The 16,435-nt window shown below is 42.0% G+C and overlaps 1 non-coding gene across 1 annotated transcript; it reads left to right on the top strand.

The window, feature by feature from the left end:
• The first annotated feature begins 15,920 nt into the window (after positions 1-15,920).
• Positions 15,921-16,028, top strand: LOC148567794 (small nucleolar RNA R71). The gene has a single exon (XR_015882699.1). It is a non-coding gene; the product is annotated as a small nucleolar RNA R71 (small nucleolar RNA).
• The last annotated feature ends 407 nt before the right edge of the window (positions 16,029-16,435 follow it).

The raw sequence follows: 16,435 nt of genomic DNA, 5'->3' as shown, positions 1-16,435 counted from the left end.
CTAGACATGGCCAATGGCCAGCCAAGCTTTAGCATATCATTACATTCAACAGCAAGATTGATAGGAATCAACAAGCTCTTGTGATGATAAGTTAAAACCTTGGTCCAAAAGATTAGACATGGCTTCACAGCCAGCCAGACTTCAACAGATCATCATGAAACTCTAGAATTCATTCTTAAAAATTCTAAAGTCATCGAATAATTTATTTTAATTTTTTTTTGAAAATTTTTTCAAAAATAAAAAGAATAAAAACAAAAAGCTTAAAATTAAAATAAAATTACCTAATCTGAGCAACAAGATGAACCGTCAGTTGTCCAAACTCGAAGAATCACCGGCAACGGTGCCAAAAACTTGGTACGCACGATTATAATCTCAATTCTTTTTCACAACTCCGCACAACTAACCAGCAAGTGCACTAGGTCGTCCAAGTAATAAACCTTACGTGAGTAAGGGTCGATCCCACGGAGATTGTCGGCTTGAAGCAAGCTATGGTCATCTTGTAAATCTCAGTCAGGCAGATTCAAATGTGTATGAGGTTTTGATAATTAAAAGATAAATAAAATATAAACTAAGATTGTGATACTTATGTAATTCATTGGTGAGAATTTCAGATAAGCGTATGGAGATGCTTTGCTCCTTCTGAATCTCTGCTTTCCTACTGCCTTCATTCGATCATTCATACTCCTTTCTATGGCAAGCTGTATGTTGGGGGATCACCGTTGTCAATGGCTACCGTCTGTCCTCTCAGTGAAAATGGTCCAAATGCGCTGTCACCGCATGGCAAATCATCTGTCGGTTCTCACTCATGTTGGAATAGGATCCATTGATCCTTTTGCGTCTGTCACTACGCCCAACACTCGCGAGTTTGAAGCTCGTCACAGTCATCCCATCCCAGATCCTACAAGGAATACCACAGACAAGGTTTAGACTTTTTGGATCTCAAGAATGCTGCCAATTGATTCTATCTTATACCACGAAGACTCCGATCTTTCGGAATGGAGGCTGAGAGATACACACTCAAGCTATTGCAGATAGAACGGAAGTGGTTGTCAGGCACGCGTTCATAGGTGAGAATGATGATGAGTTTCACGGATCATCACATTCATCAGGTTAAAGTGCGAGTGAATATCTTGGAATAAGAATAGGCTTGAATTGAATAGAAAAACAATAGTACTTTGCATTAATTCATGAGGAACAGCAGAGCTTCACACCTTAATCTATGGGGTGTAGAAACTCCACCGTTGAAAATACATAAGTAATGAAGGTCCAGGCATGGCCGAATGGCTAGCCCCCTAAACGTGATCAAGAGATCAAAAGTGATATAAAGATAGTCTCAAAAATGATCCAAAGATGTAAAATAAATCACTAAGAGTAGTTTTTATACTAAGCTAGTAGCTAGGGTTACAAAAAATAAGTAACTAAGTGAAGATAGTGCAGAAATCTACTTTCGGGGCCCACTTTGTGTGTGGTTGGGCTGAGCATTGAGCTTTACACGTGTAGAGGCTTCTCTTGGAGTTAAACGCTAGGTTGCAGCCTGTTTGTGGCGTTTAACTCTGGTTTGTAACCTATTTCTGGCGTTTAACTTCAGAATAGGGTAGGAAATTGGCGTTTGAACGCCAGTTTGCGTCATCAAAATTCAGGCAAAGTATGGATTATTATATTCTTCTTGAAAGCCCTGGATGTCTACTTTCCAATGCAATTGAGAGCGCCCCAATTAGGTTTCTATAGCTCCAGAAAATCCATTTTGAGTGCAGGGAGGTCAGAATCCAACAGCATCTGCAGTCCTTTTTCAACCTCTGAATCAGATTTTTGCTCAGGTCGCTCAATTTCAGCCAGAAAATACCTAAAATCACAGAAAAACACACATACTCATAGTAAAGTCCAAAAATGTGAATTTTGCATAAAAACTAATAAAAACATAGTAAAAACTAACTAAAACATACTGAAAACTATGTAAAAACAATGCCAAAAAGGGTATAAATTATCTGCTCATCACGCAACATGAGGTGTAAAAACATGGAATTGAGCGATCGAACCCCTCACCGGATGTGTGTCCACTCAATTCACTCAGTGTTTAGGGTTTAACCACTCAATTCTCCTTTTATCATGCTTTTCAAAGATTTGCAATTCAATTAACAATCAACTAGTATTTAATGCATGAATAACAAATATCATGAGGTCTTTAAAGGGATGTAATGGGGCTAGGGATTAGGTAGGATGAATTATGATCAAGTGGACTTAAAGAATTAGTTCTTTGATTAGCTTGAATGTCCACCTAATCCTACATCACCTATGTTCACATAACAATGCAACCTTCTCACCCATTTTCTTTTTATATCTCATCTTACTCATGCATTTTCTTTTTAAACATGGCATATGCATCCTTTATTTGCTACTTTACTTTTACTTTGTTATGCACAAGTTTTTTTTTTGAACTATGAATGCATATGTTTCAATTAATAGAATGCATGAGTATGACCTAATTGCCAAGAATTTTCACAACGAGTTCATGCCTCTATCACCAATGCTTCCTAAACTTCCCCCACACTTAGAATTCACACACTAATCCACCTAAGCTAATCAAGGAATAATTCAAGGATATCAATGCTTTTCCGCTTAAAGGGAGTAATGTGCTATCATCAGAACAAAAGGGGATTCATACGCTCAAAGGGTTTCACAAAGGTGAATGCAAGGGTTGGCCATATAGGTTAGTGAGTTTATCATCAAAGATGGCCTCAATCATGCTAAATGCATCCACACACAAATACAGGATATAAAGAATCATGCAAATCAATGATCACAATAAAAAAGGAGTACAATCACACACAAGAACAACATTATGGTTGAAAAATGCAACCATCTATTAAAGACGGGGGCCACCTTCAGCTGGTGGGCTCAGAAATGGGATGGTCAACTGCATCGGGCTCCTACCCAGCTAGCTCGGATGAAGCTGTAGGAATCGGGCTGGGGTATCTTCCTTCTAACTTTGCCGCTATTCACTCAAAACTTTTGTGCTCCAAATGCTCCATGTGGTGGATGTTGTGCAAGATGTCGCGGAATAGATCCGGAAGAGGAAGGAGAAAAGGTAAAGCAGTTAATAGGGTTGGTAGACTTGATGGTGGTGCTATGGGTGCCTTCCTCTTGGAGGGGGTTGTTTTTGTTGATATTTCCAAATCTCCCCTCGGAATGAACTTGTTGCCTCTAGGAAACTCAAGTATTATATCCATTGGTCGCCTCTCTACCCCCGCTGCATTTGCTAACCGCATCACCATCGATGGAAATAGAATGCTGACATTCTTCTTCTCAATCAATTTCCAAATCGATTTGCGCAATAAGGGCAAGATGGCTATATGCTTCCCCTTCATAATAGCCCAAAGTAGCAAAGCAGTTCTAAATCTCACATGGGTAGTATGGGTGCTCAGGATGATGTAGTCCGCCAGAATTTGATGCCATATACAAGCTTCAACATTCAAATTAGAGTATGCAATACTAGTGGGAACATAATTTTTCCCTTTGCTATACTCCCATGATGCAGCAGGACGGGCTATTTTCTCAAGAATGGGAGTCAGAGATATTCTTCTTTCGAAGACATCTTCTTTTATCTTGGAGTATCCATCTTTCTCAAATGGAATGTGGGGGATGTTCAGAATAGCTTCTAGAGCTTAATTGGAGGTATCTAACATCTTACCCCGGAGGAAGACTGACTTTGTTTCCCAAGCCTGGTAGTTTGCATAGAATTCCCGCACCATAGTCTCATTGACTTCAATGGGTTCTTGCTCGAGAAACTCCCAATGAAGTGAGGCAATCCTTCGGTGAATAATTGCCTTGTATTGGCTTGGAACCTTCAACAACCGCTCCCAATGAATTGTATGTGCCTCAATAGCCTCGTATTGAGAGTCAGCTCTTCAGTTCCGGTTTATCACCTTGGCGATGCTGCCAAATAGCAGGAAAGGGAGCAGTAGTATCCTCAACCGGCGAAGCAACTGGTGCCTTACCCTCCTTCCTCGTCCTGAAAATACAAACAAAAGAACGTCAAGATCATAGGGCAACAATAAAGTAAAATCATTGAGGAAGCACAAATAATCATTAAAAGAAGCTTATATAAGCGGTGTGATTTACAAAAAACACGGTGTATATATTGCAATGATGCGCGCGGTTGGAATACACACACTGGTCGAACATCACGGCAATCACACCTTTAAGGCAATTCACAACTCAAAGCTTCACAATTTAGTGCTTAAGTTGCACTTAGAAAACAAGGAATTGAAAGCAACTTCAAGCAAGCACCAAAAATGAATTGGCAATTGTTCATTCTCAAGAAGTAGTAATCACATATACAATGATCCTAAATTGAGTGCAAAAGATGTTTGATTAAGACATCAACTAAGGTTGAACCATTGTATATTGATTACCGAATCAAAAATTTTGATGAATAATGACAAATGAATTCATACAACACAATGCATTTGCAACCAAGAATTGCACATGAACAAAGAAGGAAATGCATCGGTGAATTTACTTAACAACCATCAAAAGTCATAATAGAATTTGCACTATGCATACAATATGCCTAACAAGAGATAGATTGAACACATATGATGGCCAACTCATATGAATCAAACAAGGTGTTCATTGAGTCATTTTATCGAACATGTGGTATGCAATGCACAAGCTCATCACAATTAAGCTCAAATTTGCTCATAACCAATCCCAACAATCAAACAAAAACACTTTGCAAATCAAAGAAACAAGAAAGAAAGCAACTAATTAAATCTAAGCAATATAAAAGGAATGAAAACAATTGGAAAAATATTAACGTAAGGAGAAAAGGAAAAAAAGAACCTTAGATATAAAAGTTGAGAAGACAAGAATGAGGTGGGAAATAATGACACTTCTTATAGCCATTGCGAAATCACGGCGGTTGGGTTCGCCGAAAAAGAAAGCAACACCGAGAGAGGGGACTCACTGGTGGTGTATATATAAGAGAGAAGGACAAGAAAGAAGGAAAAAGAGAGAAAAGAGTAGAGGAGAAAAGAGAAAGAGAGAGAGAGAGGTCGCCGGCGGTGGGCTGGCGGCGGCGGCCGCCAGGACCGGCAGGCTGGGCAGAGAAGAGGGAGAGAGGGCAGCTATGAAGAAGAAAAAGAAGAGAGAAGGCTGCCTCTAAACAGGGCAGTTTGCCCTGTTATCGCCCAGAACGCGACCTGTGCGGACGCACAGGGGCCTGTGCGGACGCACAGAGATGAAAACTTAGAGGGGTGTGAACGCACACAACATGCGATCGCTGCGACCAGAGGGGTTGCGAATGGTTGTGCAGACACACGAGGACGTGCGACCGCACAGAGAGAGAGTTTTTTTTTGAACTTGGGGACAAAGGCTCGTGTGCGTGTGCACACGGGTCCGTGCGCAAGCACAGAGGCTAGAATTGGGGAAGGTTGTATCCACGCACAAGCTGTTCCTTCGTTGCCACCATAGGGTCTATCGAGTTGTGTGTGGGCGCACAAGTTTGTGCGACCGCACAGGTGAAGCAGGTGATGGGTTGTGGGCGTACGCACACAGCTGTGCGCACGCACATGTCAAGGAAAACTGAGCAGCGTGCACGCACAGGCTGTGCTGGCGCTGCGACCAAAGGGAAAATCATGACGCGTGCGGACGCATAGGCGGGTGCGTCCGCACAGATGGCGAAAAATTCAGGGTTGTGTAGACGCACAGGTGGGTGCGGACGCACAGATGCCCTGTTTCAGAAAATTCATTTATTTTCAAAACTAAGGTTCCCACCCTTAGTATACCAGCATACCAACCCCAAACCATTGAAATAAGCACAAATTCACAGTCCACAAGCAATACAACCTAAATACTCAAAATTCATCAAATCAAACTTAAACTAACCATTGTCTCACAAAAAGGTAAACAAGGTAAAAGACTATAAACAAGAGATAGAGTTGGAATAATGTCACCATGGTGGGGTGTCTCTGATGATTAGACTTTTGTGTGGTCTAGAATTTCACAAATGAAGTCTCGTTGGAAGTATAGTTTCTAAACCAACAATAGTCCTTTCATACAAAAATTGTGTTTGTCACAAGTACAAACTCCTAAATTTATAAACCGAAGTATTGAACCTCGGTCGTTCAACCTAGGAATTACAATAAAGTGTTCTTGTTATTGGTTATGAGTTGTATTTTGGGGTTTTTGGGATAAGAGACATGAAATGTAAATGGCAATGAAAATAAACTATCAACTAGAAAAGCTCTTGGCAAGGAATGAGAATTAGAAGTCCTATCCTAGTTATCCTCCTCAATTGTGATCATAAATTGTACATCGCTACCACTTAGGTAACCTCTACCATGGAGGAAAGTCAAGTGGATGAATCAATTTGATTCCACAAGTCCTAGCAAACTCCCAAGGGAAAGACTAGCTTTAGTGGTATCCAAATCAATTAGCAACTTCTAATTATCAATCAACAAATGAATCAGATAACTCAAGCGTCACTAATTACTCTACCAAAGCCAAGAGGAACATAATTCTATACTAAAATCCAACCAAGAATTTCATCAAACACTTGGAAGGTATAAAAGAAAAGTAAAGTAAATTGATAACAACAATGAAATCTAACAACTACTTATTGCAAGGAATTAATAACAACAATCAAAGAAAAAAAGATCTACATGAATTACCTCAAATTGCATTAAAAGAAAATAGAATGAACAAGAGTGGATCTACAAACAAAATAGAAGAAAGAAATAACAACAAGAGAAGAATGATGAATGTAATAACAAAGAATTGAAAGGTAGAAGAAGAAGAAAGCATGAATTGAAACCTAGATCTAAATTATTGAACTAAACCTAATCCTAATTCTAATCCTAGAGAGAAGTGAGAGCTTCTCTCTCTAAAACTAAAACTAAACTAGCCTCATGTGTCTTGTGTAAGATGATGCCCCTCCCCCTTCATTCCTTGGTCTTTTTAGTCTCTTTCCCACCAAAAACTCAGCTCCAAATGGGGCTGGAAACCCTCCAAAATCGCCAGGCACGTTGTCCTCTTTAAAAATCACGTGTGGTCATCGGCGCGTCTAACTCAACCATCCTGTTGATCATGGTAGAAAATGGCAAAAGGCCACGGATGTGAGCGCGCCACATGCTTCTCCTGATCAGACGGGGGAAATATACCTCCTTCCTTTCCATGACATAGCCAATCAGAAGAAGCATATCCATCGGGATCTCAGAAAAGTGTGTAGTAGGCAGGACGTAGTGCGCGAATATCTGCTGCCAGGTCCTAGCCTCCTTAGTCAGATAGGTGAATAGCATCCCCTTGGGCCTGGTGTTGGTGGACTCCATGACCCAAGAGGCGTCCGGCGTGGCAATAACGCTCTCCAGCACTTCATAATCAAAAGTCATAGTGTTTATGGCAGTCTCTGCCTCCTGATATGCACAAATATCACCAGTCCAAGGTAGGCACTGTAAAACACTCTCAATGGCTGCCTCAAGGATCGAAATCTGCCCACCCCGTAGGTGCACTGAATCTAGAGTCTCTCGAAAGAAGTTACAATAAAACTCCTTGACCCAGGAAGTGTTGATCCGTCCCAAATCCTTATCAATAAAGCCAAGGCCCAATCCCTAAATACGGGGCTCAATGGGTTCCTTCAGATCGTCGGGTAAGGCCAATTTCTTCTCAATATTCAGGCCCGTCTTCCGTTAGGCAGTAAAATGGAGCTCACAGTAGAGATTTGGGAACATGTATGTATCGGTGGGTGGTTTTAGCTGATTCTCCTTATCCACCTTATTAATCGGATTCTTGGCATAATTGACATAAGGTGAAAGGGTAAGAGCTTGAGATTTCTTTCTCTTTTTGGAGGTAGTGGACTTTTCTATTCCACTATCGGCCATCCTGAAAATCAAATATGATATATAAGAACTTAACCAAGTAGAAAGATAGCAAGCAAGCAATGGGATAGTCATGAAGTGAGTATATTAGGCGCATTCACCATCATAACTCAAAAGAATGGTTAAACAGTTAAGTAAAATGAAAATTGAAGTTAGGAGGTTAAACTAGTTAGTGAGTCAAAAAAGTGAGATTCGTAGTTAGTGTTATGATGGAAAACGGCATAATTGGAAGAGAATTGCAAAATGTGTACACAAGCACGTTCACACTCATGAGGAAAGTGCAGTCATTGATGATGAAATATGAAATTGCGAATGATGCAATTAATTGAAAACAAGTCATCAATCAATTCTTTGCAATAATTGATATTGCAAGGTTTAACAGTTACACAAGTATAATTCATCAACTATTTGCAATGCAAGAACCATACGCACAAAATTACAAGTTAGATTGAATGGGGAGTGAAGCACAAGAATAAGACATTCAACTAACTTGAAAAGTGTAAACAAGGGATGGTTTAAAGCGAGTCATAGGAAACGTATGAAATATGGAAGTCACAAAGTCAGGCAACAGCAAAAGAATTACAGAATGAGAAATGCAACAGGCGCAATTATCACTCAGCAAAGCAATCAATATCACACAGCAATCAATCAACATAAGCTCAGATAGGTAAACAAATATGACGCAAATATCAGGCCTAGAATCCTCTATCCAGAACCTAACTACTTAACAGCAGATATCTCTAGCTATCCTAACATGTAACGAAAAGAAAATTAAATTCTAATTAACAACAAATTAATAGTAAACTAATGAACGAAGAAAGAATGAAATAAGGGAAACAGGGGAGCGACCTGGGAGCAGACCAGTAATGAAATAGGGAGGATAGGCAGCAGGGAGGTTGGGAGAACGGAAATGCAATGCCCGCCTCAGATGGTGGAGGCAGTGACCCCACGGCGGCGCAGCAGGGGCCGGCGCGGTGGCGGTTGAGAGAAGACAGAGAGAGCCAGGGAGTGAGAGAAGAGGAATGAGCGAGAGAGAGAGAGAGAGAGAGAGAGAGAGAGAAAACGGGGTGAAGGTGGAAGAAGAAGGGTAGGGGGCGACGGCAGTGTAGGCGCACCGGCGCGATGGTCAAAGACGGGATGGGGATGAGAAGGGTGGAAGGAGAAGAAAGGTGGGTTGGGGGATGGTGCGTCTGCGCGATTGTTCGTCGTGCCTTAGGGTTATCCCATTTTAGAATCAACGCGGGCGCACACCGTGCGCGACCGCGTGCATTGAAGATTTTTGGGGATGGACGCGGGAGCATCATGTGCGCTCATGCGTGACTTGTGGAACTAGCAAGGACGCGCACGCGTAATGTGCGCGCACGTGTAATGTGCGCGCACGCGTGCGAAGAGTTGGGCTGGGGGCTCAGTGCTGGCCCAGCACCAGCTCAACTCTCTGGATGAAGTATGGGTTGGGGCCAGTCGCTGAGGGATGCGTACGCGCAATACGTGCGTCTGCGTGCTCGAACATCTGGTCTAGGTATGCGCGGGCGCGATGTACGCGCTCGTGTGTTTCCCTTCAACGTTGCAGGGATGCGCATGCGTATCGTGCGCGTCTGCGTGGGACGAGTTGGGCTAAAAGCTCAATGTTTGCACAAGAGAGGCCCAACTCTCTGGAAAATCTGTGGGGCTGCATCCGCTTATGGACGCGAGCGCGTACAGCGTGCGTGCACGCGCGTCCTTCACCCCCCTTTTTTTTAAGTACTACAAAATGCCCAAAAATCTACCTAACACCACCTATAACTCAATATCAACTAAAATGCAAAATAAACAAAATTTCAATGGCTGGCTTTATGTGATACATCACCACTGTCAATGGCTACTTTCGGTCATCTCTCGGGAAAATGATCCAATGCCCTGTCACGGCACGGCTAATCGTCTGGAGGAATCACCCTTGCCAATGGCTTCATCTTATCCTCTCAGTGAATAATATGCTCACGCACCCTGTCACGGCACGGCTATTCATCTGTTGGTTCTCGATCATGCTGGAATAGGATTTACTATCCTTTTGCGTCTGTCACTAACGCCCTGCAATCGCGGGTTAGGAGCTCGTCACAGTCATTCAATCATTGAATCCTACTCGGAATACCACAGACAAGGTTTAGACTTTCCGGATTCTCTTGAATGCCGCCATCATTCTAGCTTACGCCACGAAGATTCTGGTTAGGAGATCTAAGAGATACTCATTCTAGCTTATTTCATGGAGAACAGAAGTGTTTGTCAGGCACGCGTTCATAAGGGAGAAGGATGACGAGCGTCACACATAATCATCACCTTCATCACGTTCTTGGGTGCGAATGGATATCTTAGAAGCGAAATAAGAAGAATTGAATAGAAAACAGTAGTACTTTGCATTAATCTTTGAGGAACAGCAGAGCTCCACACCTTAATCTATGGAGTGTAGAAACTCTACCGTTGAAAATTCATAAGTGAAAGGTCCAGGCATGGCCGAGATGGCCAGCCCCCTAAACATGATCACAGGATCAAAATACAATCCAGGATCCAAAGATGGTCAAAAAGACGCCTAATACAATAGTAAAAGGTCCTATTTATAATAAACTAGCTACTAGGGTTTACATGAGTAAGTAATTGATGCATAAATCCACTTCCGGGGCCCACTTGGTGTGTGCTTGGGCTGAGCCTGAGTGTTGCACGTGCAGAGGCCATTTGTGGAGTTGAACGCCAGGTTTTGATCCATTTCTGGCGTTCAACTCTGGTTTTGGATCCTTTTCTGGCGCTGGACGCCAGATTAGGGCAGAAAGCTGGCGTTGAACGCCCGTTTACGTCATCTATTCTTGGCCAAAGTATGGACTATTATATATTGCTGGAAAGCCCTGGATGTCTAATTTGCAACGCAATTGGAAGCGCGCCATTTCGAGTTCTGTAGCTCCAGAAAATCCACTTTGAGTGCAGGGAGGTCAGAATCCAACAGCATCAGCAGTCCTTCTTCAACCTCTGAATCTGATTTTTGCTCAAGTCCCTCAATTTCAGCCAGAAAATACCTGAAATTACAGAAAAACACACAAACTCATAGTAAAGTCCAGAAATGTGAATTTAACATAAAAACTAATGAAAACATCCCTAAAAGTAACTAGATCCTACTAAAAACATACTAAAAACAATGTCAAAAAGCGTATAAATTATCCGCTCATCACAACACCAAACTTAAATTGTTGCTTGTCCCCAAGCAACTGAAAATCAAATAGGATAAAAAGAATAGAATATACTATAAATTCCAAACTATCAATGAAACATAGCTCCAATCATATGAGCGGGACTTATAGCTTTTTGCCTCTTGAATAGTTTCGGCATCTCACTTTATCCATTGAGGTTCAGAATGATTGGCATCTATAGGAACTTCAGATTTCAAATAGTGTTATTGACTCTCCTAGTTTAGTATGATGATTCTTGAACACAGCTTCTTTATGAGTCTTGGCCGTGGCCCTAAGCACTTTGTTTTCCAGTATTACCACCGGATACATAAATGCCACAGACACATAATTGGGTGAACCTTTTCAGATTGTGAATCAGCTTTGCTAAAGTCCCCAATTAGAGGTGTCCAGGGTTCTTAAGCACACTCTTTTTTTTTTTTTTTTTTTTTTTGCTTTGGACCTTGACTTTAACCGCTCAGTCTCAAGTTTTCACTTGACACCTACACGCCACAAGCACATGGTTAGGGACAGCTTGGTTTAGCCGCTTAGACCAGGATTTTATTCCTTTAGGCCCTCCTATCCACTGATGCTCAAAGCCTTGGGATCCTTTTTATTTGCCCTTGCCTTTTGGTTTTAAGGGTTATTGGCTTTTTCTGCTTGCTTTTCTTTCTATTTTTTTTCGCCTATTTTTTTTTTCTGCAAGCTTTGTTCTTTGCTGCTTTTTCTTGCTTCAAGAATCATTTTTATGATTTTTCAGATTATCAAATAACATGTCTCCTAGTCATCATTCTTTCAAGAGCCAACATATTTAACATTCTTAAACAACAACTTCAAAAGACATATGCACTGTTCAAGCATACATTCAGAAAACAAGAAGCATTGTCACCACATCACTATAATTAAACTAAGTTCAAGGATAAATTCGAAACTCATGTACTTCTTGTTCTTTTGAATTAAAAGATTTTTCATTTAAGAGAGGTGATGGATTCATAGGACATTCATATCTTTAAGACAAAGTTACTAACTACTAATGATCATTTAATGAAGGCACAAACATAGATAAGCACATAATATAGAAAACGAAAAACAGAAGAAATAAGAACAAGGAATGAATCCACCTTAGTAATGGTGGCGTTTCCTTCTTGAGGAACAAATGATGTCCTTGAGCTCTTCTATGTCTCTTCCTTGTCTTTGTTGCTCCTCCCTCATTGCTTTTTGATCTTCTCTTATTTCATGAAGCATGATGGAGTGCTCTTGATGTTCCACCCTTAGTTGTCCCATATTGGAACTCAATTCTTCTAGGGAGGTGTTGATGTGCTCCCAATAGTTTTGTGGAGGAAAGTGCATTTGAGGCATTTCCGGAATCTCATGGTGATGAGCTTCTTGCGCCTCTTGAGCTCCATGACTGGGCTCTCTTGCTTGCTCCATCTTTTTCTTAGTGATGGGCTTTTCCTCTTTAATGAGGATATCTCCCTCTATGTCAATCCCAGCTGAATTGCATAGGTGGCAAATGAGGTGAGGAAAGGCTAACCTTGCCATGGTGGAGGACTTGTCAGCCACCTTGTAGAGTTCTTGAGGTATAATCTCATGAACTTCCACCTCTTCTCCAATCATGATGCTATGGATCATGATGGCCCGGTCTATAGTAACTTCAGACCGGTTGCTAGTGGGAATGATTGAGCATTGAATAAACTCCAACCATCCTCTAGCTATAGGCTTGAGGTCCAATCTTCTTAGTTGAACCGGCTTGCCTTTGGAGTCAATCTTCCATTGAGCTCCTTCTACACATATGTCCATAAGGGCTTGGTCCAACCTTTGATCAAAGTTGACTCTCCTTGTGTAGGGGCGTGCGTTCTCTTCCATGTATGGCAAGTTGAACGCCAACCTCACATTTTCCGGACTAAAATCTAAGTATCTCCCCCGAACCATTGTAACATAGTTCTTTGGATCCGGGTTCTTACTTTGATCATGGTTCTTGGTGATCCATGCATTGGCATAGAACTCTTGAACCATTAGGATGCCGACTTGTTGGATGGGATTTGTTAGAACTTCCCAACCTCTTCTTTGAATTTCATGTCGGATTTCCGGATACTCATTTCTTTTGAGTTTGAAAGGGACCTCAGGGATGACCTTCTTCTTGGCCACAACATCATAGAAGTGGTCCTGATGGGCTTTGGAGATGAACCTTTCCATCTCCCATGACTCGGATGTGGAAGCTTTTGTCTTCCCCTTCCCCTTTCTAGAGGATTCTCCGGTCTTGGGTGCCATCAATGGTAATGGAAAAACAAAAAGCTTATGCTTTTACCACACCAAACTTAGAATATTGCTCGCCCTCGAGCAATAAACAAAAGAATAGAAGAAGAAGAAGAAGAAATGCAGGAGAGGGAGAGGGTGATGTGGTTCGGCCAAGAGGAGTGTAGAGGGGTGTGTTGTGTGTATTTGATGAAGAATGGAGGTCTTTATATAGGAAAGGGAGGGGGGGTTAAGGTTCGGCCATATGGGTGGGTTTGGGTGGGAAATTGGTTTTAAATTTTTGAAGGTAGGTGGAGTTTATGAGGTAGGTTTATGGGGAAGAGTGGATGGATGTGAGTGGTGAAGAGGTGATGGAGAAGAGAGATTGAGGTGATTGGTGAAGGGTTTTTGGGGAAGAGTGTTTATGGGGTTGTGTGAAAGAGGGGTGAGAAGAAGTGAGTGGAGGTAGGTGGGGATCCTGTGGGGTCCACAGATCCTGAGGTGTCCAAGGATTTACATCCCTGCACCCATTAGGCATGTAAAAATACCTTTGTACCCAACTCTGGGCGTTCAGCGCCAGGTTGGTGGCCATTTTGGGGGTTCAACGCGCAATTGTGTGCCATTTCTGGCGTTGAACGCCAGAACCATGCCTGTTCTGGCGTTCAGCGCCCAGAAGCTGCCCATTTTGGGCGTTCAGCGCCAGAACCATGCTCTGTTCTGGCGCTGAACGCCAGACAGATGCTCCTCCAGGGTGTGATTTTTCTTCTGCTGTTTTTGATTCCGTTTTCAATTTTTATAATTATTTTGTGACTCCACATGATCATGAACCTAAGAAAACACGAAAAATAATAAAAATAAGAATTAGATAAACATTGGGTTGCCTCCCAACAAGCGCTTCTTTAATGTCAATAGCTTGACAGTGGGCTCTCATGGAGCCTCACAAATGTGCAGAGCTTTGTTGAGACTCTCCAACACCAAACTTAGAGTTTGGATATGGGAGTTCAACACCAAACTTAGAGTTTGGTTGTGGCCTCCCAACACCAAACTTAGAGTTTGACTGTGGGGGCTCTGGTTGACTCTGCTTTGAGAGAAGCTTTTCATGCTTCCTCTTCATGGTTGCAGAGGGAGATCCTTGAGTTTTAAACACAAGGGAGTCCTCATTCCATTGAAGGACTATTTCACCTCTGTCAACATCAATCACAGCTCTTGCTGTGGCCAGGAAAGGTCTTCCTAGGATGATGGATTCATCCTCTTCCTTTCCAGTATCTAGGACTATGAAATCAGTAGGTATGTAAAGGCCCTCAACCTTTATTAACACGTCCTCTACTTGTCCATATGCCTGTTTTCTTGAGCTGTCTGCCATCTCTAATGAGATTTTAGCAGCTTGCACCCCATAGATTCCCAGTTTCTCTATTACAAAGAGGGGCATGAGGTTTATTCCTGAACCAAGGTCACACAGAGCCTTAAAGATCATGGTGCCTATGGTGCAGGGTATTATGAACTTTCCAGGATCCTGTCTCTTCTGAGGCAATGTCAGTTGATCCAGATCACTTAGTTCATTGATGAACAAGGGAGGTTCAACTTCCCAAGTATCAATGCCAAATAATTTGGCATTCAGCTTCATGATTGCACCAAGAAACTTGGCAGTTTGCTCTTCAGTAACATCCTCATTCTCTTCAGAAGAGGAATACTCATCTGAGCTCATGAAGGGCATAAGGAGGGTTAATGGAATCTCTATGGTCTCTAGATGAGTCTCAGATTCCTTTGGTTCCTCAGAGGGAAGCTCCTTATTGATCACTGGACGTCCCAGGAGGTCTTCCTCCTTGGGATTCACGTCCTCTCCTCTCCTCACAGGTTCGGCCATGGCGCTTATGTCAATGGCCTTGCACTCTCCTTTTGGGTTCTCTTCTGTATTGCTTGGGAGAGTACTAGGAGGGATTTCAGTGATCCTTTTACTCAGCTGGCCCACTTGTGCTTCCAGATTTCTAATGGAAGACCTTGTTTCATTCATGAAACTTACAGTGGCCTTAGATAGATCAGAGACTAGATTTGCTAAATTAGAAGCATTTTGTTCAGAGTTTTCTGTCTGTTGCTGAGTTGATGATGGAAAAGGTTTATTATTGTTAAACCTGTTTCTTCCACCATTATTAAAGCCTTGTTGGGGCTTTTGATCCTTCCATGAGAAATTTGGATGATTTCTCCATGTTGAGTTATAGGTGTTTCCATAAGGTTCACCTAAGTAGTTCACCTCTGCTATTGCAGGGTTCTCAGGATCATAGGCTTCTTCTTCAGAAGATGCCTCTTGAGTACTGTTGGATGCAGCTTGCATTCCATGCAGACTCTGAGAAATCATATTGACTTGCTGAGTCAATATTTTATTCTGAGCCAATATGGCATTCAGAGTATCAACCTCAAGAACTCCCTTCTTCATAGGCGTCCCATTACTCACAGGATTCCTTTCAGAAGTGTACATGAACTGGTTATTAGCAACCATGTCAATGAGTTCTTGAGCTTCTGCAGGCGTTTTCTTTAGGTGAATGGATCCGCCTGCAGAAGTGTCCAGTGACATCTTTGATAGTTCAGACAAACCATCATAGAATATATCCAGGATGGTCCATTCTGAAAGCATGTCAGAAGGACACTTTTTGGTCAACTGTTTGTATCTTTCCCAAGCTTTATAGAGGGATTCACCTTCTTTCTGTCTGAAGGTTTGAACATCAGCTCTAAGCTTGCTCAGCTTTTGAGGAGGAAAGTACTTGGCTAAGAAAGCCGTGACCAGCTTATCCCAAGAGTTCAGGCTGTCTTTGGGTTGAGAATCCAACCATAATCTAGCTCTGTCTCTTACAGCAAAAGGGAAAAGCATGAGCCTGTAGACTTCAGGATCTACTCCATTAGTCTTAACAGTATCACATATCTGCAAGAATTCAGTTAAGAACTGAAAAGGATCTTCAGATGGAAGTCCATGAAACTTGCAGTTCTGCTGCATCAGAGAAACTAACTGAGGTTTCAGCTCAAAGTTGTTTGCTCCAATGGCAGGAATGGAGATGCTTCTTCCATGTAAATTGGAATTAGGTGCAGTAAAGTCACCAAGCATTCTCCTTGCATTGTTGTTGGGTTCGGCTGCCATCTCCTTTACTT

Source organism: Arachis ipaensis, chromosome B4, assembly GCF_059453495.1.
Source record: "Arachis ipaensis isolate K30076 ecotype BB chromosome B4, ASM5945349v1, whole genome shotgun sequence".
In the NCBI taxonomy this organism is placed as follows: Eukaryota; Viridiplantae; Streptophyta; class Magnoliopsida; order Fabales; family Fabaceae; genus Arachis; species Arachis ipaensis.
Note: the sequence above shows the minus strand (reverse complement) of the source record. Positions and strands in the feature narration are given on the sequence as shown.